The 25216-nt window shown below is 41.6% G+C and overlaps 2 protein-coding genes across 2 annotated transcripts in view; both read right to left on the reverse strand.

The window, feature by feature from the left end:
• The window catches only part of ADAT3 (adenosine deaminase tRNA specific 3), a 32475-nt gene extending 23389 nt beyond the window's left edge, over nt 1-9086 (reverse strand). The window contains exon 1 of the mRNA XM_023496847.2: nt 9022-9086. The gene's annotated coding sequence lies outside the window, so the exon portion shown is untranslated. The remainder of the gene's footprint in view (nt 1-9021) is intronic.
• SCAMP4 (secretory carrier membrane protein 4) overlaps nt 1-9105 on the reverse strand; it is a 67858-nt gene extending 58753 nt beyond the window's left edge. Inside the window, exon 1 of the mRNA XM_003760793.4 lies at nt 9022-9105. The gene's annotated coding sequence lies outside the window, so the exon portion shown is untranslated. The remainder of the gene's footprint in view (nt 1-9021) is intronic.
• Between the last annotated feature and the right edge of the window lie 16111 nt (nt 9106-25216).

The raw sequence follows: 25216 nt of genomic DNA on the forward strand, positions 1-25216 counted from the left end.
ATCTGGCCCTGGACTCAGCTTCTTCATCTGTAAAGGGAGGAGATGGGACTCAAGGGGCTATAAGGTCCCTTCCAGCTCTAAATGTGATCCTAGAGTAGTCAAAACCAGTTTTTTAATCACACAATCACATCCAAGTCCCTCCGCCTGTCCTAATGCAACCAGGGCAGACACCTTTCAGAATAATGTTGGAGATGACAAAGCTCAGAAGGTGCTAGCAAGGACAACGAGAGCAACAGAAAGTGGCTTTTTCTGTTCCGGAAGGAAAAGAGAAGGTCCAAGGCAGGGAGAGGCTGGCTGCTCAGGACAGATGGAACAACAATAAGGATAACTAATGAGCAAGGGAGAGAAGGCAAGGAGGCTCAATTCCTATTTTAGATCTGGTTTCTCTGCGGATAAGAATAAACCCTGGACTGGAGAGGACAGAATCTAAGTGACTAGTAGGGAGTTGATATTCAAATAAGTGAGAAGGTCCTGTGACAGCCCCTTGCTATTGCTGCTTGTGTTGAGTTTGAATCAGCCCACCCCAGGTAAACTGCATCCTTGGGCTTTGAAAGAATTGGCAGCTGTGACAACTGAACCAGTGCCAGTGATATCTGAAACAGGGAAGAAAACAGGGAGGTATCCCTGGGATGAAGAAGGGCACAATTTTCCAAAAAATAGAAGGGAATGGAATTGTAAACCAGCAATCTTAAGCTTGATTTCCTGGCAAAATTCTAGAGTGTCTTATTAGAGAGAGAGCTGGCAAACATCCCATCTAAAAATAAAAAAAGGAAGCAAGGATCGAAAAGAGCCAGCACAGCTCTACTAAGAACAGGTCATGCTAGGCTTATTGTATTTCCTTTTTTGATAGGGTTACTAAATTGGTAGCTCAGGGTAATGCTAGGTTATATGGTTGAGACTTTTAAAAAATAATAATAGGTTTTTTTTTTTTATTTTTCAAAATACATGTAAAGATAGTTTTCAGCAAAACCTTGTGTTCCAAATTTAAACATGTGCAATTCTTCTAAACATAGTTCCACATTTACCACACTGCATAGGAAAAATCAGATCAAAAGGGAAAAAGATGAGAAATAAAAAAACAAACAAGCAAGCAACAAGAAAGGTGACAATAATATGCTGTGATCCATATTCAGTCTCCATGACTCTTTCTGGATACAGCTGTTTCTCTCCATCACAAATCTATTGGAATTGTTCCGAATCACCTCACTGTTGAAAAGAGCCAAGTTATATGGTTAAGACTTTAAGCAAAACATATGCTAAAAGTCTTCTGTGCTATCCTTATGGACAAGATGAAGAGGTGTGAGTTCAATGATTACAGTTAGAAGTTAGAAGAATTCTAAACTGGCTATATCCAAAGAAAAATCATTCAATGGATTCCCATCAACTTCAAAGCATGCTGGGGGAGGCTGAGCCTTGAGGATCTGTATTTGGTTCAAGGCTTTTCAATATTTTTATTAGTGATTTTCAGGGTTCTTCACCTAGGATTGGTGCTTCCCCCCCCCCAAAAAAAAAAACAGTGTTTTGATTACTGTTTCAGTAGAGTGGGTTTCCTTTGCAAATTTTTTTTTGTATTTTATAAGCTTTGTTTTTCAAAGGGTCCTTAGGTCTCACTAGACTGACTGTCAGGCCTGGGACAGGTCAAAGGTGAAGAACTCCTATCCAGTGTCAAATCTACTGAAGACAGACTTAGCAGGTAGGGAACCTGGCTGATAACCACGATGGTCTGGGCAGGCTGGAATAAGAAGCTTGAATAAGATGCAATTTCACAAGGACAAATGTAAAGCTTCAGACAGAAAACTGACTACACAGATATAAAGTATAGGAGGGTCAGAGAGCAGTTTGCTGGACAGAGATCTGGAGGTCTGGGGGGCTGGCAGCCATGGAGACCTAAGCCATGTTGGGCTGCCCTGAGGTGCTCTTCCCACATCCTATGCATGGGTCAGACCACAAGTGGTCAGCTCTAGGCATCGTGGGGGGGGGGGGGGAGGTGGAGGAGAAAGGGGAGACAGCCAGAGAAAAGCAGCTAAGATGGAGAAGGGGGCTGAACCCACACCATGGAGGAAATGCTTGAAATTTAGAATGGACTTGAGAACACTCAGGGAGACTCCGACAGCTGCCGTCAAGCATCTCCAACAGAGTTCTGTGGATGTGGGATTATGCAGACTTGTCCTGCGTGAGCTCAACGGGCAGAACGAGGAGTTAGGGATGAAAGTTGTAAAGAGGCAAAATTCAGTTGGATGTTGAAAATTTTTTTCCAATTATAGAAAAGAGCAGTGGAGGGCAGTGAGGGGCAGCATATGGCCTCTCACTGGGAGAGGCCCAACACGGGCTGAATAACTCATACATTATACAGGGAGAGAGAAGGGATTTTTTTTTTTTCCCCAGGAAGGGCCTGGATGAGGCCCTTCCATCTCTGAAATGCTGTACTTCCTTATGAGAAAGCTGGCCTCAAGTCAGCAAAGACTGGAAATCTGACCTCCTGAGTGAAGCTCTATGACGATTATAAGATATTCATTCCATAGTATGTATCTGTGAGCCCTCATCATACTTAATCACTTTGGAGGAAAAAATGTCCCGAGTACAAATACATTTCATAAAAAAGAACCAGTACTGGTTCCCAAAATTCATCTATTAATTTGCAGATATTAAATCACCATATTTGAGTCTTACTCCATTCTCTTCTATATTTAAATGGGGGAGACACTGAGATTAGATAAGGCAGGCTAACTGCCCTAATGAATCAGAGTCTAACACAGACAGAAGACACAAACTTAGTTTTGGTCTAAACAGATTTAATCAGGATTTGACTTAATTGGTATCATGGGCTTTACCATCTCCCTCCCCAAAAGGAACATTCTAAGATTAAAAAATTAAAAAAAAATTTTTTTACATTGTTTTCTTTTTTCCCTAGTTATACATGTACATTAATTTTTTAATACACCTTTCTTTATGAGTCATGTTGGGAAAGAAAAGTCAGAACAAAAGGGAAAAACCACAAGAAAGGAAAAAAAGGGAAACATTTTAACTTTTTTTTATTGTCTAAGACTATAAATTGCAGGACAGCTACCAGTCTGCAATGGGGGGATGGATTTCCTGAGAGGTACAGTGACTTGCCCAGAATCACACACAGTCAGCTACTATTTGTAAAATAGCTCATTTGTTCCTCACAACTCTCTAAAATGGGTGCTATTAAGATCCCTATTTTACAGGTTAAGAAACTGAGGCAAACAGGGTCATACATCTAATAAGTAACTGAGGATGGAAACAAATAGGGTTTGAGGCTCAACACTATTCTATTTTTTTAATTAAAGCTTTTTATTTACAAAACATATGAATGGGTAATTTTTCAAAATTGACCCTTGCAAAACTTTCTGTTCCAAATTTTTCCCTTCTTCTCTCCACCCCCTGCCATAGATGGCAGATAGTCCAATACATGTTAAATCCAATATATATGTACATATTTATACCACTATCTTGCTACATAATAAAAATCAGATCTAGAAAGGAAAAAAAAAAACCTGAAAAGGAAAACAAAATGCAAGCAAATATCAACAGAAAGCGTGAAAATGCTATGTTGAGGTCCACACTCAGTTCCCACAGGCCTATTACTGAACAACTGGAACTGTCAACTTTCTCTCTATGGAACTACCCACCAATCTCAAAACCAAACAACTCCCAACTCCCCCCCAAAAAAGGTATGAATAAAAATAATAAGACTTTTCAAAAAGAAAAAAAAAACACCTTCAATAAAAGAACTTGGGAGGAACACAGAATCACAGGATTAGGAGCTGGAAAGGAACCTCTAACCTTTCCATTTAAGGAGGAAATGCAGACCTAGAAAGGTTACAGGAGCAGGTCACCACCATTCAGCTTCAGCACCACATCCAACAAAGCAGCTCATTTTGTTACAGAGGGACTCTTAATTATTAGGCAATTTTTCACATCGAGTCAAAATTGACCTCTCCCAAGCTGTGCTAGAAGTGAAGAGTGTTTCTACTGCCTCTACTTAAGAAAGATGTTAAAAATTAAAATGAGCTAATTAAGTGCTTCTGATTCTCCCCTCACCATTGGATCTGGAAAAGCTTACCTGTGGACTGAAAACCCCCAAGATGGGGTATATCACTTCCAAACTTTGTAAACTAATGTAAACACAAGAAAGGCTTAATTGCTTTAATTCATCCAGGTTGCTAGGAGGCACAGCAAACAGGACGCTGGACTTGAGTTCCAAAAGACCCAAGTTTGAATCCGATCTCAGTCCTTCACCAGCCTCAGTTTCTGCATCTTGTAAAAACAAGCATCATAACAGCACCCACCTCAAAGGGTGTTCATTGGGATGGAATGTGATAAAATTTGCAAAGCATTCTACAAGTCTTAAAGCATCATATAAATGTTAGCTATTGTTATATTTTCACAGTGATCTCTATAATCTATACCACCTACAATATTTTTTCCTGGTTTTTTTTTTTTCCAATGCAGAAACTCTTTCACCAGGAAAATGAATCTGTAACTTCTAGGCCTCTTAAGGTGCTCAAGGCTCAGGGCTTCCTAACTCCATCCCTCCACCTATGCTTCTACCCTGCTTCAGAAATGGTAAAATCGGCTATTGCTATTTGTGCAGGGAACAGGGCTTGGTCTGAAATCCAAGTTTCTCTCTAGCTGATGGGAAAAGATGGAATACCATCTACTCCCTACCACATGATTCTCCTGGTACACAAAAGCAGCCCTAGCCTCCATGAAAGCAGCCACTGTATCCAAGTCAAAACACAAAAACACCCTTATTTGTCTTCAGCAGAATGTTAACTTCTCCCCTCAACTTAAAATAAAAATAAACAAACATTATAAGAGACAGAGGTCTCCTGATTCAATTTCCTGCAGGTAAGAGAAAAATAATGGGGGATTAAAAAGTTCAGTGCTCCCCTTCTCCCCCCTTTCCTTTCAAGCTCCCAGGGGATATAACCAGCATCTTTATTCTGACAAATATAGTTTGCACTAGCTTTGCTCTCTCCCAAGAAATAATCTAAAGAACTCCCATGTGACTCCCAGTTCAGGGAACTTTGCATTAGGCCACATTGCCTGAGAAAACTCACCTTCAGGGGGTGGAAGCAGCTGCCTCCTTCTCCCCCACCCCATGCCCTGTATCAAGGGAATACTAGCCAAAATATTAGTTAGGAACACAACTGCAGACCTGGAGAGAGACAAGTCAGAAGAATATAGCCTAATGATGCTCTGCACGTGTGTTTTAATTAGTCAGAAAACCACCTAGTGAGCCAGCTCCTTGTGCCTGTTCCCATCTGCCTTCCCTGCCTATTGTACCAATTCACCCGCTTACCAGCATAGCTGTCTCTGCACCCACATGTTGGATTTTCAGCTAATTCTGAAACCAGAAGACCTTGTACCATGCAGGCTATTTAGTTTTGCTTAATTTCATCAGCCTGCAAGCTGAATCACTGGTTCGCAGTTGAGATACACGAGAAGAGAGAGGCTGTGGGTGAGTCATTTTGCCTGAAGTAGCTCCAGAGTGGAAAGAGGGCTGGCTGAAGTCCCGGCTGGAGCCTCCCTGGGCCTTCTTTAAATAAAGGGTTGACCTAGGTGATTTCAAGTCTGTTCCAGCTTAAATGGTACAGGGATTAGACCACCTCTCTAAGGCTTACGACCTGAGCAGTCCCTTAACCTCCGGGGGCCTGTTTTACTTGTGTAAATGACGGGCTTGGCTTGGATGTCCCTTAAATCACAAATGATTCTGCCTCCCACCCTGAAGAAGAAACATCTTCTAAAGCTATGGAGGAAAGGCAATCCTTCAACCTCCACTGGAAACTCACCAGTGACAGTGAACTCACTGTCTAGTAATGCAAATGAAATGTTCCATTTTAATGCTCTTATGTCCACCTACCAACACCAATTAAGCAAATACAATATGGTGAATCTATCCAGAAAAAGAGACAAAGTTAAATCCCAGCTCCCATCTTCATAAAGTTCACAGTTAACATGGGGAGAAGGAGGTGAGAATAACATACATACTTATATATCAACTGATCTGTAATCTTATCAATGAGGTTCTCTTTCCCATTCACACACCTGGCTATTGGGATTCTTGCCCTTAAGCTCCAGCCCAATGTCTTGGGATCTTTCCTCTAGATTGGGGATTCATAACCTTTTATGTGTCAGCCTGGTTAAGCCTATGGGCTTTTTGGAATTGTGTTTTTAAAGGCATAAAATAAAATTAACAGAATTAAAAAGGAAACCAATTATATTCAAAGTTATCAAAATATTTAAAAAAAAACAAATTCCTAGACCAAAATTTCCAGACCACAGGCTGAGTCTTTTTTAAATCTGTGGGTACTGGTGCTCCAGAAGCTTGGACCATCCACCCAATCTTATGCCTTTCTAGTATTTTCATGATGGGAGCATCTCCTTTGTTCCAACATAAACGTGACAATCAGGAAGGCTACACAGATAAAACCCTTCACAATGGCCTACAAACATCTCAGTTTTTTTATAGTTTACAATGACCTACAAACATCTCAATAGCATCAAGAAACAGTGCAGCCAGAGGGTTCTGATGAGAGCCCTTTCCTCTATTTTACTTTGGGAGCTGCAGCCCCCACCTTTCTACCTCCTTTTCACCAAGTTTCATCCCATTGGAAAATAAGCTACTGAAAGTCAGCGAATGTCTGGTTTTTATTGCTCTCCCCAGGATTTCGGCTTTATCTAAATATCCATCTACAGAAAGTTTCTACTAGCCTAGGGTTCAAGTCTGGTCCAAGGCACAAAGACCCAGTGACCTGGAACCAAGCATCCAAGGCTAAAAAGGCTTAGACACTCAAAGCTGAAGAACCAAGGCCATCTGGATGGGCAAGTCTGCCCACAGAAATCAGGACCCAAACAAGAAAAAGTTTTCACTTTGCCGATGAAGAAACATACTTTGCACCATTTATCCCCTATAAGCTGGAATACACTACCTCATCTTCAGCTTCCCTGCCTTCCTGCAAGCATCAGCTCAAACCCCATCTTCTCCAGAGACCCTGTCGCCCCCACCCCGGCTGCTGCTAGAGCCTTCCCTTCTACAATGGTTTTCCTGCATTCTGCACAGTTCCCATTTTACATAATTTTGCATTACACAAATTTGGCTTTAAATAAAAAATTCTACATTCAAACCCAACCTACCTATATAAACTTTACTGTAGAGTTCTGTCTCCACTCCACCCCAAAACACTGGTGTTCTACATCCTTGTACGGCCGACAACAAAAAAGAAAAAACAACAAAACCCTTCCAGTGAAAGTAGAACCTACAAGAGCCCACAGCTGTGGGGGGACGTGGCTGGGGGGGTTCAGAAGGGTGATCTTTGCAGTCTGCCCGCCCACTGGGTGTCTGGCCCGTTTCCATCCTGAGTCAGTCCATGGTACCACGTATCTGTCCCCCGCTGTCTATGTCCACATCCTGCCTCCGAGTGTATCCCCAGCGTGTTCTTCCTCTAGCTTCAGGCCAGCCCTCCATGTTCCTCTGCCTGCGCCAGACTCTGTTCCAGGCCCCCAGCAAGAGTGTTTGAATCATGCGCTGACTCCCTCCTCTCCATCTCCCACATTTTGCTGGCAAATCCATACCTTAAAAATCATTTTACACAGAGAATCTGCCCAAGTCTCCTCAGATAACAGGCTGTCTGCACCTAACTATATACAAGCAGGCAGCTAGGTGGCAGAGTGGATAGAGCACTGGGCTGAGTTCAAATCCAGCCTCCGACATTTACTACTAGCTGTGTGATTCTGGGCCCGTCACTTAGGCTGTTTGCCTCAGTTTCCTCATCTGTCAAATGAACCAGAGAAGGGAATGACAAACCACATCAGTACCTCTACCAGGAAAATCCCAAATGGGGCTTCAAAGAGACGACTGAACGATCTCCCATAAGAACCTAAGCTTCTACTTAAGAAAAATGCTATCCGCGCCCAGAAACCAACTCATGAGGTCTAAATACGGACTGAAGTGTACTTTTTTACTTTATTCTTCTTGAAGTTTTTTTTGGTCTGATGTTTTCTTCTACAATATGACAATTACGGAAATGTTTTGCTTAACTTTACAAGTATAACCTACATCGAATCGCTTGACTTCTCAACGAGGAACTCAAAAGTTTTTTTAAAATGTTAAAATGACTAAATAAAATCGGAATAAACCAAGGACAAAATGAGTGTAAGCTTCTTTAGGGCAGGGGCGCGTGTGTTTTTTCTTTGCTTTTCTAGTGCTTGGCGTAATAGCTCAGCATGCGCAGGTTTGACTGATTGTCTTAATAGATTAAAATATCATGTTGCACATCGTATTATGAAATATTTAATGATACAATGATGCAAAATACGTTGTAAGTGCCTTTTCTTTCATTCATTCACGGTTCTAACGAGAGAAGAGCATCTCAAGTTAGTCCAAAGGCTACCTGAACGCGAGGCGGAAGTAGCTCACCTGCAGCTGTCATGGGGCAGATGGTGGGAAATCAGCAAAGAGGGGCTCACAGCCAGGGGGAAGAGAGAATCTTCAGAGACGCCAAGAGGGAAGGATGCAATACCTCCTTCCCAGGTGGTTCCCGTGGGAAAATGCCTCCCCTCAAGAATCCCACCGGCAGCCCGGCCCCCCGGAGCCCGGCCCGGCCCCCCGACCACGTGTGCGCGCAGCCGGCCCCCCGGCTCCGGAAGGAGTTTCGCCTTTTCTTTTCGCCCCTCCTCCCCTCCCCACCTCTTTGCTCCCCTCCCCCTCTCCATCCCTGATCCATCCCCTGCTTCCTCCCTCCTCCCTCTTCCTTCCTCTTCCCTCTGTCCTCCCTTTTTCCTCTCTTCCCCTCCCCTTCTTCCTCTCCATCCTCTGGTCGCTCCCCCGCAGCCCCTCCCTCCTCTCCCAAGACCCTCCAGGCCGGGACCCAGGCCCAGGCCCAGGAGGGGCCAAGCCGTGAGGCAGAGGGGGCGTGGCCCGTCTCGCGGCTGCATTGAACCTACGCCCCCTCCGCCCCCCACCCGCCGGACAGGGGTTTTCCGCGACCTTACCTGAGCGCAGCCGGAGCACAGAGCTTCCTTCGAGGCTTAGCAACAGGCAGTAAGCTCGCCGGCTGCCTCTCTCCTTCTCCTCCCCCCCACCTCGAGCTCTCTTCTCCGAGGCCGCGGGGCACGACGGGAGTCGTAGTTCCGCGGGATCCGATGTGGGCCTACGGAGGCCGTGCCGGACTACAATTTCCAGGTGCCCTAGCCGAGTTCCCGCCCCCTCAGGCGGTTCTTTGCTCTCGTGACGGGGGCGTGGCGTTTCTGAAGGCGGTTAAGGGGCAGTCGAGGGAGGGGAGGATGGAGGGGTGGAGTCCCTCTGGTGCTTGGCAGTCTGCCGAAAGTCATCCCTCCTGCCTTGGGATACCTCCAGTGGATGGGGAGCTTATCACCTATCAATAAATGCTGTTCCATTGCTTTCAACACTTGTTCGTGAGGGGACTACTTTCCTAACTACACGGGCCGGGCGCTGGGTGTTAGTATTAGTATCAATCAGCAAACGTTTATGGAGGAGTGTCAGGTGCTGCGCTAAGCCCTGGAGGTAAAAATCAAACCCCAACACTTGCCTTCAAGGAGCTTGCAGTCCAATGGCAGGGAGGGAGGACATAAAAAACGGAGCAGACCTTTTAACCTTAGAGGTAGCTTTAGTAACAGGACCGGGTCGGTAAGGCAAGAAATATCAAGCACCTACTATGTGCCGTGATTTAGGCTAAGCACTTAGTATGCAAAAGAGGCAAAAAAATAGTCCCTGACGCCAAAGAACTCGGTCCAAAGTGGAGGGAAACAAACAGACCGACCGCGTACAGAATAAATGAGTAATAAGAGGGGAGACACCGGAAGAGGGAAGGTTTAGGAAAAGGCTTCCAGTAGTAGAAAGTGTAATTTTAGGCAGAGCCTGAGGATGGAGAGCTTTCCTCGCATGGGGGAGAGCCAGAGAGAAGGCAGGGAGTCAAGATTTGGTGCTATATCCAGGAGGACAGTGTCACTGCATAAGAGAGTAGAAGAGTGGAAAGCTAGAGCTGGGTGATGGAAACTTTGTATTTGATCTGAAGGAGATGAGGTGAGATCTTTCTAGACAGTTGTGAAAATCGAGTAAGGCTTCATCTATTTCAGAGCTGGAGTAGGCCTGAAGGACTTTAAGCATTAAGTCAAGGGCATACTTAAGTCCCCTCCCTGCGATCCTCCTGAGGGCATACTTAAGTTGTCATCCTCCCTATTTCAGTCAAATATGGGCAGCTATGTCCTTATTGGTCAAGTTCCATTTCTTGGGTAGTTCCCGAGTTTAGAATGTAAGACCCTCAGCCAATAAGGATGAGAGTCAGTGGTGGGAGGGGGCATTTGCATTAGGGATTAAAAGTATTGACCCTGCCCCCTTCAAGGTGCCTTCTCCCTTCCATTGTCTGTTCGATGGGTGGGACGCCCGATATAAACTCCAGCTTTTTTTTTTTTTTTTTAAATGCTGACTGAACCGCACAGTTTGATGACATGATAATACATGATAGTATCTTTGCTTTAGGGAAATGACTTTGGGAGAGACTCAGCCAAGCAGCCCCAACCCACAGGTTATTGCAGGAATCCAGGGGTTTGGTGATGAGCTGCTACACCAGTGCAGGGGTGGAGTCAGGGAGAAATACATTGTATTCCAGAGATGATGCAGATGTGAAATTGACAGGTCCTAGCAACCGTTTGCAGCCCAGGTGGTCCAAGTAGAGAGAGTACTGAGCCCGGAGTCAAAAAAGCTCATCCTCTCAGACACTTATTAACAGTGTTATTTTGGGCAAGTCACTTAACCGTCTGTGCTTCAGTTTCCCACTTGTCAAATGAGCTGGAGAAAAAAATTAATAAACCACTTTACTAAGAAGGGGGTTTACTAACCCCCCAAATGGGGTAACCAAGTGTCAGACACTACTGAACAACAATGAACACCTGCTTGGCTTTAGGGAGTAGGACTGTGAGAGAAAGGGAGAAATCAAGAATCGCATCTAGATTGGGATCCTGAGAGACTGTGAGGAAGAATACAGAGAGGAATGAAGTTTAAATCTGAGTCAGTGGATATTGATGACAGCCAAAATTGTATTGGACAAATGAACAAGAAAATTCTAATTACAGAAGAGACTATAAAGAAAGATGATGATGGAAGAAGATTTATTTAGGTGTCCAACTCTTGGTGGCCCCATTTGGTGTTGGAGTGGTTTGCCATTTACTCCTCCAGCTCATTTTGCAGATAAGGAAACTGAGGCAAACTGTGTAAAGTGACTTGCCCTGGGTCACACAGGTAGTGTCTGAGGTCACATTTGAACTCTTGACCAGACCTTCTGACTCCAGGCCCAGTGCTCTATGCACTAGGGCACCACCTAACTGCCTATAGAGAAAGATGCTGCTTGCCACATCTCCACTGATGAAATGAATGAAAAGTCTTTTAAAGTCACTCATTTTGGGGAGGAGAGGATCACATAGATAAAAACTGTATGACCGTTTGTTTTGCTTGATTCTTTTTAAATTTGTAAAGAAATGTAAATTAGCCTGATCTTGACAGTGTGCATTTTAGAAAAATGGAGAAAATTTTACTTTTTTACACAAATTCTTAACTACAGGTGAATAAAATAGGTCGTGTTGCCAAAAAAGGGCACTTTTCTGATACTACATCTAGGCCAGGTTGCAAATGGTTCTCAACTGCTAGTTTCATCTTTATTTTAGTGCTTTGCACATAGTAGGTACTTAATAAATGCCAAAACTTTCTTGGTCACATGCAAATGAAGTTTCATTAAGAACTGAAGAAAATGTCCAATAGTAAAGTACATTTTATAATTAATATTTAAATCATTTACAAGTAAATCAGAATTTGAGTAAAGTATTTTCAAGTTATTTGTAATTTGTTTTATCATTAATATTTATAATTTATAATATAATTAATATTTAAATAATTTACAAGTAATTAATTGCCTCTGAGGCAATTTTGCCCCTGGAATTGAACCTTCTTTTGTAATGAAGAAAAATGGTTAAACAAAACCAACTGTGCATAACTACAATGCTATATATAGATATAGATATCTTTATATCCATATATCTCTATCTCTAGCTATCTAGAGAGAGAGAGAGAGAGAGAGGGAGAGGAGGGGTGTGGGGAGAGGAAGAGATGGGAGGAGGGAGGGAGAGAGGAAGAGACAGAGCGCTATATAAATTTTTCCTTAGATGGAGCTAATATTTGCCTCTTTGTCATTCCTACAATTTGCACCTATTATAGTTCTATCCTTTGGAGCCAGGTAATTAATGATAAGGGGAGCCCCAAAACTCTAAAGCTCCTTGAAAGAGAGATTCTTCTTGAACCTGCTTCTATGAGACCCACCCTAGGAAACCAAGATAAAGTGGTTTATCTTGGTGGGACTAATTGAAGATTTCTATTGACCCCTATTATTGGCTCAGTAAGTGATCTCATCTAGGCCTGGGGGCAGTGACAGCATTGAGGGAATCTCATTCAGTTGAAACTTCTGTCTCAGATTTCCTTATAAAAATGACAATTTTAAGCTCAGTCCTTGCAGAGTACCTAATATGCTATCTCTGACATAGCAGCAACCCTCTGCCCGCTGGAATGATACTCTCTTTCAGCATTACCCTCTCTTTATCGTTCTCACCTATTTCTCTACCAAGACTTTATACTTCTCTGTTGGGATTTCTCCACTAGAAACGTTACTTCTCTGTCAGAACCTTGCCAGTAAGGATTTCAGTCTTTCTATTCATGCACAGCAAAGGCTGACTTCCCAATGTCAGTAATAAACTTCTTTTTCCAGTCCAGCTTTTCGGGTTTGTAAATTCCTTTATGAAGGATCTCTGTGCTGCCAGAAGGGAATCCCCACAACTCCCTGCCATGTGCCAAATCCTAAGGAGATCTAGGGGAGCCAAATCTCTTCATTTGGTTCCCTGAACCCCGAATCTGCCACTAACCCCATCATTTAACTCCCTGACCACCAGGAACCCTAATCTCATCATTTCGTTTCCTGACCAGGAACCTTAAAATCTAGACCTCATCACTACCACCTTAATTTACCACCTCTAGTCTAGGCTAGGGCAGTTAGGTGGTGCCATATTTCAGAGTGCCAAGGGCCTGCAATCAGGAAGTCTCATCTTCCCAAGTTCAAATCTGTGAACCTGGGCAAGTCACTTCACCCAGTTTGCCTCAATTTCCTTATCTATAAACATGAACTGAAAATGGGAATGGCAAACCACTCCAGTATCTTTCTCAAGAAAACCCACCATGAAGTGTTGGGCAGGATTGAAAACAACTAAACAAAAAGCTTAGATTATCAAAACAGCCTCTTTACTGGTTTCCCTACCTTAAGTCTCTTCCCATTTTAATATATTCTTCTTTGTCATTTTCCTTAGATCTTAACTATATCATCCCCTTATCCAGTAAACTCCAGTGACTCCCTATTGCCTCTAAAATCAAGCATCAACTTGTTTGCCTCTTCATTTTATTTTCAGTTTTGAACTCTCTCCCTCTTTTCTTCCCCCTTTGATCCCTTGAGAAGGCCAAAAAACACCTCCCAACCCCCAACAAAATGAAACAACCTATCATACAAGAAGAGGTGGTCTTATTTTCTACCAGTGCACACCATTGTACCTTCACCACCTAACCCACTCCGTCTTATTTCCTCCAGCAGTTGCCTCTGACATTCCTATTCTGTCAGTGATCTTCTTTTTTAACATTCATTTTTAAAAATCTTGAGTTCCAAATTCTTTCCCTCTTTCCTTCCCCTCCTCTCTCGCTGAGAGAGTAAGCAATTTGATATAGGTTATACATGTGTGGTCATGTAAAACTTATTTCCATATTAGTTATGTTGTGAGGAAAAATACAGACAAAAAAAGGAAGATAAAGAAAATTTTTGAAAGTGCTTTGAGCCACATTCAGATTCTACCAGTTCTTTCTCTAGAAGTAGATAGCATTTTTCATCATGAATACATCAGAATTGTCATTGTATTGCTGAGAATAACTAAGTTATTTGCAACTCATCATTATACAGTATTGCTGTTATTGTATATAATGTTCTCCTGGTTCTGCTCACTTCACTTTGCATCAGTTCATGTAAGTCTTTCAAGGTTTTTCTAACTACATCCAGTTTATCATTTCTATAGCACAATAGTATTCCAGCACAATCCTATATCAGGACCTGTTTGTGTGTAAATGGGTGTGGATGTGGGTGTGTAAGGAGAGAGAGTGAGAGCAAGAGAGAAAAAGAGAGAATTACACCTTAAATTGTGACTTCTTTGCTATGAGTTCTTCTGTTTGAACTAATTTGTGTGTATGGGAGAATAGAAAATGTCATTTTTTTTTTTTTTTTTTGTCTTCCAAAATTAGTGATGCTAGCAAATTGGGAATTGGACATTTTTATTTCACTAATAGATTATGTGCTTTCTATTAAACAATAATACATTCTCCATAACTTTGTAGTTTTCTTCTATAATCATTTGAATAATTCAATGATATGACTTTCAAAATTACAATTAGAATCTCTGCTCATTGTTTTCTGGAAAAGATCTCATATGATTATCTTGACTGAGTGCAACTTTTTTCTTTATACTGGATATTTTACTTAGTAGAAAGGAAGGAAATGGGCATTCATTAATCACCTACTATGTGCCTGTTACTATGCTAAGCACTTTGCAAATATTACTTCATTTTATCCACACAACTACCCTGAGAGGTGGATGTTATGATTAACTCTATTTTTACAGTTAAGGAAACTGAGGCAAATGGTAATTTAGTGACTTATCCAAGGTCACACAACTAATACATATCAGTAGCTTGATTTGAATTCAGATCTTCCTGACTTCAGACTCAGCACTCTCTCATTGCACCACCTACTTGCTTTGACTTTTTCAATAAATATCATTTCTTTATTTAATTGTCAGCTTATTTTTCATTTTCTGCAAGTGAGAAACAAAATATTGCAGGTGAATATTGTTCCAAAAGAGGCTTTTCTTCCAGATTTGGAAACATTCTTAACCTTTTGAAAATTTGAATATCTTTTAATATTTAGTTCTTTATAGCAAAGTGTTTTTTAGACAATACTGTAAATATAAATAAAAGCACTCCTAAAATCAAGAATGTGAAATGTAAGCGGTTGAGCCAGATTATAACTCAGTATGTAAGATTAACAAAAGCAGCATTAAAATTTGTAGTTAATGAATTTTGTCCAGAAAGCACTGGAATCTTCCTTTAATCTCTGCAATCATAATGAAATATTCTTAGGGGAAATAATGTTTCTCTTTGGATGGTTGTAAATTAACATGATTTGCAAACATAATTATTTGGACAGTTAATGTTTAGGTTCTGTCTGAAAGAGGTCATGACCAAAATGAGCCTGGGACAAAGGTAGTCTTGACTTTTGTCTTACCACTTTACTGCAATTACTCTGGAGGAAGCTCTGACTCACTTAAATCCAGTTTATTCATAAGTCAGGATATCACTGTCATGATGTCATTGGTTCTCTTGTCCAAGGAAGGACAACGAATAATATCACAACTTGTTCACCCATTCTCCATTTAATGGGCATTTGCAATTCTTTGCTATCACAAAAGGAGCTGCTATAAATATTTTTGTATGTTGAAATCCTTTTCCTTTTCCTTCCCTTTTATTTATTTTTTTTTATCTCTTTGAGATATAGACCTACTAGTGGTATTTCTAGGTCAAAGGGTATGCACAATTTTATAATCTTTTGGGATAGTTCCAAATTGCTTACTAGAATGGTTGAATCAGTTCACAACTTTACCAACAGTGTGTTAGTGTTCCAATTTTCCTATATCTTCTCCAATATTTGTCATTTTCCTTTTTTTGTTGTATTAGCCAATCTGTTAGATATGAGTGATACTTCAGAGTTATTTTATTTTTTCTGTAATCAATAGTTATTTGGAACATTTTTTCATGATTATAGGTAGCCTTGATTTCTTTTTCTGTAAATCTTTTATTCATATACTTATTATTTGAAACTTTCTATAAAAACTTTTTACCCCAATGCAGATTAGATTAGAATGAAAGCAAGAAACTGAGGGGGAAAAATTTTGCAGCAAGTAAATTTCTCTATTTCTCAAATATATAGAGAACTGAGTGGAATTTATAAGAATACAAGTTATTCTTCAAATGATAAATGTTCAAAGAATCTATCAATTATCTTTAATCTTTGCATATCTACAGTAGCCTTCTGGTTTTCTATAAATGTCACCTTCCCTTGATTCTTCCATCCCATCTTCCATCCATGATCATCCTCTATCTCTTCTGCCCTTTGTGATTAAACACTTTGAGACTTATCTGTTCTCATCATCCCACTAAAACTGCTCTCTCCAAAGTGATCTCTTGGTTGCCAAATCTTATTCTCTTCAAGCTCTCTGCAGCTTTTGATACTGAGGAATATTTACTCTCTTCTTGATACTTCCCCCTCTCTCTTTTTCCCGGGCACTACTCTCTTTTCATTCTCTTTTTATATCAGAACACTCCTTTGCTTTTTTCATCCAGGTCATGCCTTCTTCTCTTTTCCCTCTACGCTGTTTCATTTGGTGATTTCATCAGCTCTCATGGATTTACTTACCATCTCTGTGCTGATGATTCTCAAATCTACTTATTCTTTCCTACTCTCTTAACTGACCTCCAGTCTGGCATCTCCAATTGTCTTTGAGACATAAAGCACCAGATGTCTAACAGATATCTTAAACTCAAAAGGTCCAAAACTGAATTCATCTCCCCCCCACCCCAATAAACCTTCCTTTCATACTACTTTTCCTATTAAAATAGAAGGCAATACCATTCTCCTCATGCTCATAACCTAGGAATCATCCTGGATCTGTCACTGTCTCTCCCTCCATCTCCTCCCCAATTTGTGACTGAGGCCTGCCGATTTCCTTTTTTGCAGTATCTCTTGAATAAGTCCCCTTTCTTCATCGGCTCACACCTGGACTATTTATTGCAATAACCCGACCATGTCAGCTCCTCCACTCAAACTATAGTGGCTCCCTATTGCCCCCAGAACCAAATACAAAGTGCTCTTAAAATCAATCTTAAAATGCATTTAAGGTCCTTCATAACCTAGCCTTCTTTTCCTTTTCCAATCTTCTTACTTCTTACTCCCCCAGTACCTCTGGCCTCCTGGCTGTTCCAAAAAACAAGACACCCCATCTCTCGGTTCTGGGCATTTCCCCAGCTGGCCCCAAGCCTGGAATGCTTTCCCCGCTCAGCTCTACTCCTTCTCTGACTTCCTCCATGTCCCAACTGGAAGCCTTTGCCAACCCCTCTTAAATCTAGCTCATTCCCTAATTATTTCCCATTTACCCAGTCTATACCTTGGTTTGCTTGTTGTTTCTTCCACTAGATTGTGAGCTCTCTAGCAGCAAAACACTGCACTGCCTTGGGTCTCTGTAACACTAGTTCTTAGCACAGTACCTGGCACATGGACTAACAGTGATCAATTTGATTCCTACAGGGGGATGTATTGGGGAAGGAAGGTTGGAAGCAAGGAGAATAATTAGGAATCTGTTGCAGTTGTCGTGGCTGGGATTATTAAGTGGAAAGAAGGGGATGGATGTGATAGACAAAACTTGGCAGTTCATTGCACGTGGGTAGTGAAGCTAGGAGCCAAAACTGACTGAGACATTGTAAATCCTGGTAAGGCAAAAGATAATGGAGAAAAATAAAGGCACTTTCTAGCAATCTGAGAATGTTTATGAAGTACCTCCCAGGCACTGGGCTCAACCCCAGCGATCCAAAGTCCACTCCATGTCTGTAACTCCATGTCTGTCCGTCAGACCTTTCTTGTACTTGGAGGTAAAACTCAGTTTCCTTTTCTTCCTCCATGAAGCCTTCCCTTATCCTTCAGCTAAAAGCATCGATCTTGTCTAGATTTCCAGTTTACTCCTATCATATTCTGCCATTTCCCATGGTATATGTGATGAATCTTCTATACTAGATTTAATGTAAGTATCCTGAGGGAAGGCTCTGTGATTTTGAATCCTCAGCATTGTTCCAAGGCTTTACATATAATTTACACTTAATATTTACCAGATTGGTGATTTGTTGCATCAGTGCTAATGCCATGTGCCTCCCCTCCCCACAGTGAGTTTCACCAGGGTTAGTCATTTTGTGGGTTTGGCTCAGTGTCTACATACTACTACACCGGAGTTCACAACCCCCGGTGATGTTTTCTCTTAACAAACCAACATGCGATTTAAAGCAAAAAACATTTAATCAAATTAGATAACACAAACATAATTCCCCTAGACCACAGGGTCTGCCATAGGTGGTCAGCCACCATGGGGGAGCTGGAATATACCGTGAATACATACATGACCAGGGAACATTCACAGGGGGGTACCAATGATCAGGAATAAAGTTGGAGGAAAGCTGCTCAGGGAACACGTGGTACGGAACACATGTGGAAGGCACACACGTAGGGCACAGACATGGCTAAGGCAGCATCAGTTGTATGATGCCCTCTTGAGACGCAGCTATTCCTTCGGCTGATGCTGCGGGCTGGCAGCTGCCTTTCTGTCCCTTTTCTTTGCTGCCCAGTGCATCTCTGCCAGGTGACGGACCATCTCAGCTGGCAGTTTTTACTGGTTTCTAGCTGCTGCATTTATTTGCTGAACTACTCTTCAAGAGCATCAGCTACTCTTCAGTTCTTTTTTATGTTACTGATTGCTGGGGGAAAGCAATCACTCAGCTTTCCCCTGGTAAGGGAAGGCTGACATCTTGACAGCCACACCCAGTCAGCACCCTCAGGCTGGGATGAATTCTGCTGTTCTGACTCATTCCAAAGTCCTTGGTCCCAGCCTACTGCCTGACTTGGGGTTAGAAAACTTACATGTCCATCCCCCGTCCTTCAGCTCTTCTTGAGGATCTTACACAAGCAAAACACTCAAGGAGCTGCATGAAACAGGATCCAAGGCTTCTTCTAGCTTCCCATAATTCCTTAGGTTGGCAGGCAAATCATCATGACGCAAGGAACAAAAATGCTAGATGAAGTGACATGGCCATATGCCTCTGGCTTAGATTATTCGTTGGACATTCCTGTTTAACTGCCAGCTACAAAATCATTGGATTTTATTTAAGATCCCTATCATCCACCAAGCTAGAGAAACCTCTTTGGTCTTCCTAAATCAACAAGAAAAGGCTAAATTATGTTCAGTGACCTCTGCTTAAGAAGGCAAAGGATATACTTATAAAAGATGGCCACACAAAGTAGTTAAATTTTTTTAATTGGGCATTTTACTAGACATATTTATTAACTTGGAAATATTATTTACAAAAAAATCTCAAAATAAGTCAAAAGATGTAGGTTTCTGTCACCACCTCTAGGCTCTGACAGGCTCATTTTGTGACCTTGGACTTCCCCTCTCAAACGATATTCCCTTATCTGCCAAATAAAGAAGGGTGAAATAGGTGTTTCCTAAATTGTTTCCAATTCTAATATTATAGGAGTCTATAAGTAAAGCACATCTGTGTTTGTAATGAGGACTAGAGAAGAGGACAAGGATTCCAGAAGGGTACCAACTGATGTGGAGAGGAGGGTGCCCTTCCAGCTCTAGATTTCTGAGATTATCCTATGAGAGCAAAAATCCATTAAGGGTCAAAGCTTATGTAACTGATGTATTTTGGAAACTCAGCTGTTTCTCCCCAGGCAAGCAAAAATATATACATTCAGTGAAGGTTTTTGTTTTCCTTTTTTAATGGAGTTCTAAGTTTTGCAAGAGAAATACGATTGATGCTTAGTAGTCTTGAAATGGGCTTGCACATACAATTCCACCAAACCTTTATTCCTTTCTGACCATGTTTTGTTTTTTTTGGTTTTTTTTGCTCTTGTCCTTTGGAAACTGAAGACACCAGCTGATTGGGGAAAAAAAGGCCAAGGTATCATTTTCACTAAATTTTAATGAGGAGCTGACATGATACTTATGAGAGGCAGGATGAGACAGGAGAAACAGTACCAGGCCAGGCATCAAGGGACCTAAATTCTAATTCTAGTGCTATCATTAGCTACTTGGGTGACCTTGAGGGGACCTTCCCCTCTCCCTTGCCTGTCTTCTCAGTAACCTGGACTTTTTCCTAAGATGTCTCTCTTGAAAATGGAAACCTCTGTTTCTTCTTTCATAAGATGACTAATAGGGAAATTTGTTTTACATGATTGCACATATATAACCTCCATCAAATTGTTGGCTGTTTTAGGGATGGAAGGGGAGGGAAAGAGAAAAATTGAAAATCAAAATTTTGTAAAAATGAATATAAAATTATTCTTACATATAATTGGAAAAAATACTATTAAAAAAAGAAACATGCTAGGGTCCTCTTCTACTTTAGGTGGACAGCTATATGTCACAATGGATGGAATACCAGACATGGAGTTAGAAAGATTCATCTTTCTGAATTCAAACCTGGCCTCAGATACTTACTGGCTTGTGATCCTGGGCAAGTCACTCTTTGCCTCAGTTTCCTCATATGTAAAATGAGCTAGAGAAGGAAATGGCAAATCACTTTGTCAAAAAGAAAAACACCAAGTAGGGTCACAAAGAATTGAACATGATTGAAATTACTGAACAACAAAAAACTAAACCTTTTCTACTTCAGGTTCTGATCTTTCTTGGTAGGATGATGTCTCTTTTAGATTATGGACTGTCTTATTCATCTCTGTTCTCTGCTCAGAAAAAGAGTGCATGGCCCTGCCCAGAGCAGGTACTGACTGTTTGCTAAAATGTAAGGATCAAATGAGATAATATTTGTAAAGCACCCATCACTGTCTTGCACAAAGTAGATGCTCTGTTGAAGATTTTTCCCCTTCCCTTCCCTTCCCTAAATGAACGAGGGTAACTGAAATCCAGAAACCAAAACCCATACACATCCCCTCCACCCAAAATTGGAGCCATAACTAGGATGGACCACTAGCGTTTTGCCCCAGAATCTAGAATTTAGAGTCTTCTAGCAACACCCAAATAACAAAGTTTAGCACCTAATAAGCAAAAATAACTAGTAAAAATAGGAAGGTAACAATTTATATGCTGGGCTTGAACCTCTCCCCAATCCACCCAGCTTTTCCTCTCTCAACTGAGGGCATTCTTAAAACCACTTACCCAATGGCTGGGCACAAGCAAAAGAACTCCTAGTTATGGCTGTGTCCGTAATCCATTCCTTGAATCATGGGGTTTTTGTTTTATGCACTTAAAAACATTATTCTTAGAAAGTCACTAAGCTTCCCCAGAGGATAGTTAGGAAGGGTAGTGAATAGAGCACTGGCCCTGTAGTCAGAAGGACAGCTGCAGACACTTACTAGCTATGTGAGCTTGGGCAAGTCACTTAACCCTGACTGCAAAAACAAAACAAAACAAGACCTTCACCAGAGGCCCAAGATTGTCTAGGACGCAAAGCAAAAAAAGGGTCAAGAAAGAATAGCTTTCCTTAGATTGCGGAGATTTCTGTCACTCTTACATGGAGGAGACTCTTTTTGGCTTGGACAAAAGACCAGGATACTGGCCAGACACTTGGCAAGGTGTTGCCTTTTCCCTATCTGCAGATAAGCCTAGCTCAATCAACAATTCCAGGGGAAAGGAGTCACTAATTGCTTCCTTGTCTTTACTAAGATTTTTTTTTCTTCCAATTTGCAAAATATTTTATTTTTCTTCTGGTACATTTTGTGCAAGAGACATCTCTCTCTTCATGAGCTACACCCAAGGAAAAGGTTTCCTTAATTCAAGAAGAATTCAGACAATTTTTTTCTTTTCTCTTAAAAAAATAAGCATTTTCCTTTTCTGGTAATCCATTGACAAGAGTCATCACCATCAATTCACCAAATAGTTTTCTTTAAAAAAGATAGATGTTACAATCTGACGAGAAACATACAACATTTAGTGAGAACAAAGGCAACTCCCTTTCACCCATACATAGAAAATATCATCAGCAATTCCCTCCTCTGACATTCCCTGTGCAAGGGTACAGAGTGGGGAAAAGGACAAGCAGTTTCAGGAATCCTCCCTTCTCTCCAGTTTGAGAAAAAGAAAAAAAAAGTAGTCAAACTCAGTAGTTTCTTAATGTCCTTATGCTTTGCAACTGACATATAGGCAATATTCCTTCATATAAATACATAAGTGACGATTTGTACTTACATGGAAATCTTTTAACTTTTCTATACAATATAAAATATGCAGAGAATATATTCTCATAGAATGGGAGAAAAATCCCTTTAAGTTTTGGTAATACAGTTCCTTTTGTTTAAGGTTCAGAAATACAATCAAAAGAGAGGTCAGTCAATTTTCCAAGCATCCCTTCCACCCCAAAGGAGTGCAGTAAGCTGTGATTTCGCCAGCTCTCTGTGGAATGATCAGTGGGCCCCAAGCCCTTCCTGGGATGGCTCCTCTCAGATGCCTGATTTGGTTGGCTAGTTGCCTTCAACTTGACCACATGTGGAAAGAGCCTTGGCTCTGAAATCAGGGCACCTGTGTTCCCACACAGCCTCTGATTCTGTCTGTGTGACAGGATGGGCTTCCTTCCCACCCAGCCTGAGATATCTGATCCACAAATATCTATCTCCTGCAGGAGTCATCGGTCACTCCCTACTGGGCAGCAGCTTCCCACCCACAGCACCTGGGAGGGCTCAGAACATAGGCACAGAATTCCCAAAGATTGCAAATCCTGGATTTCTGAGTCTTTTTAATGGGATGCTACATATTCAGTTTCCTCCCACAATTCTTCATGCTTCATTGTGTGCAGTGTGGAGGTGATCCCCGGCTCTCAAAGACTGAGGCCTTTGGAGGAGAAACTACTGCAGATCCAGCCAAGCTGGAGATATTTACAGCCAGGCCCAGGGAGAGAGTATGTATCTGTCACTCAAGGACCAGCTCCGTGAAGTTAGGAGAAGCACATTGCCAGGTTGGCTGCTGGCTGACGAATTTTTTTCAACCACAGCAATCCCTGAAGACCATGTACAAAGGCAAAAAAGCATCACTGTTCACACTGACAGATGAAATAATTAGAAGGGGGAGAGGGTTGTACATGTGTGTAATGCATATCCCAAGTAGCAAGGAAAGAGTCATAACAATAACCATAATAACAGCTCTAACAACAACTGGTATTCATACGGCGCTTTAAGGTTTGCAAAGTGCTTTACAAATATTATCTCATTTGATCCTCACAACAACCCTGTGAGGTAAGTGCTATTATTATTATTATCACCATTTTATAGCTGAGGAAACTGAGGCAGACAGAGTAAGTGACTTGCCCAAGATTACATAGTTAAATGTCTGAGGATAAATTTGGATTCGGGTCTTCCTGAGTTTATGTCCAGCATTCTGGCTATCAAACTGCCTCCTTCCTATCCTTATGGCAGCAATGAAGGTGGGGTATGGCTGCAAGTCCCAGACCTTTTCTTGCATGGGGCTGCTCTCATAAAATCCACAGCAAAACATGTGACCTAGGGTATATATTCAATAGATGTGTCTGATAATTTCATCTTCTGTGTTCTAAGATTGTTATCAGTTCTGACAACTACATATTTGAAGGTCCCTTCTAGTTCTGACATTTTGTGTTTTAAATGCCTTCCCAGCTCTAACGTTTTATGTTCTAAGAACTCTCTTAAGTCTTATTCTGTTTGCTGATACCCTGGGTTCTAAGGGCCCTCCCAATTCTGACCTCCTGGGTTCTAAGGACCCTCCCAGCTCTGACATCCTGGGTTCTAAGGACCCTCCCAGCTCTGACATCTTGGGTTCTAAGGACCCTCCCAGCTCTGACATCCTGGGTTCTAAGGGCCTCCCAGCTCTGATTTTCACTGATTCCAACACTATATGTCCCTTAAGACAAGAAGCCCACAACTTGCTTAGTGAACACTAAGGCAGAAAAGGATATCTGTCTGCGTATATGACTGCAAACTCTGACCTATTTGCTATTTTAACAGATGGAGAACATACACACTCTAAGCACTCATTCTTTCTTCAGTTAAAGTAGTTTCCGTTACCCTCTGTGTAAATGGCAAACAAACAAAAAAGACTTAGAAAGGAAGCAACATTTGGAACCCTTGCAGAAGCCTGTTATGATCACTAATAAGACAGGTACCTTCTTCCCTAATGGGGCAATTCAATCCAACCCATCCAGTCCCTGTAAGGGATGATGTCATGCCCAGTGCTATGCCACAATACAAAGGGCATATTTGGTATGAGAGTCAGCCTGGTATAATGGAAAATAACTGGAGCCAGTCCGAAGCTCTGCTGCTGACATCTTATGGGATAAAACTTATTTTACAGATGAGAAAAATGAGACCCACAGAGACCAGTCCAAGATCCCATAGCTAGTCAGTGGCAGAACTGGGACACCAACAGAAAATGTAAATTCCTTGAGGGCAGGGACATCTCACTTTTGTGTTAGCAGCCTTCAGTGTCTAGTCAAAACTTGGCATGAGCTGGGTGCTTAAGGAATGACTGGAAGGATGCTGATCACCTAACCTGTGCTCTTTCCATTGTCTCACCCCAAATCTTTTAGTAAATCCCCTGATCTTTCCTAGGAGGTCTTTCTGAGGCTAACAATTCCATCCATCAAAGGTGCCCTGAAAAGCTAAGAGCAGTTAATTCTTAGCAAGCTCAACCTTTGAGTTCCACATTTGGGGCTGGCCAGGAGCAGACTTCATCCTTCATAGCATCATTTGACTGTAGTGTATCTGGGGAAAGATTGGATAAATCTAAAGAAAAAGTAAGCAAATGCATTTTGTTTTCTTTCACATTTTTTCCCCTTTTTGATCTGATTTTTCTTGGGCAGCATGATAATTATGGAAACATGGACAGAATTACACATGTTTAACATATATTGGATTACTTGCCATCTAGGGCAGGGAGTCCGGGGAAGGGAGGGAGAAAAAATTTGGCCCACAAAGTTTTGCAAAGGTGAATGTTGAAAACTATCTATGCATATGTTTTGAAAATGAAATGCTTTATGCAAAAAAAAAAGAAGAAATGAAAAGGCAAGCAAAGAATTCTGGGGCTCTTTTGGAAGGCCCGTTACACTGCAGGGGTGAGGGAAAGTCTTCCTTTTCTCTTCCTCCCAAGCACATTTACTTTTCCTCTAGAAGTGAATCACATTCTTTAGACAAAATACATGCTCTAACGTGTCTGGTCTCTGCCAATATTAGGTGATAAAATTATAGTCACAGAGCTGGGGTGGGGGGGTCACTTGTCCACCTATACTAATTTA

The sequence above is a fragment of the Sarcophilus harrisii genome, chromosome 1, assembly GCF_902635505.1.
Source record: "Sarcophilus harrisii chromosome 1, mSarHar1.11, whole genome shotgun sequence".
NCBI lineage: Eukaryota > Metazoa > Chordata > Mammalia > Dasyuromorphia > Dasyuridae > Sarcophilus > Sarcophilus harrisii.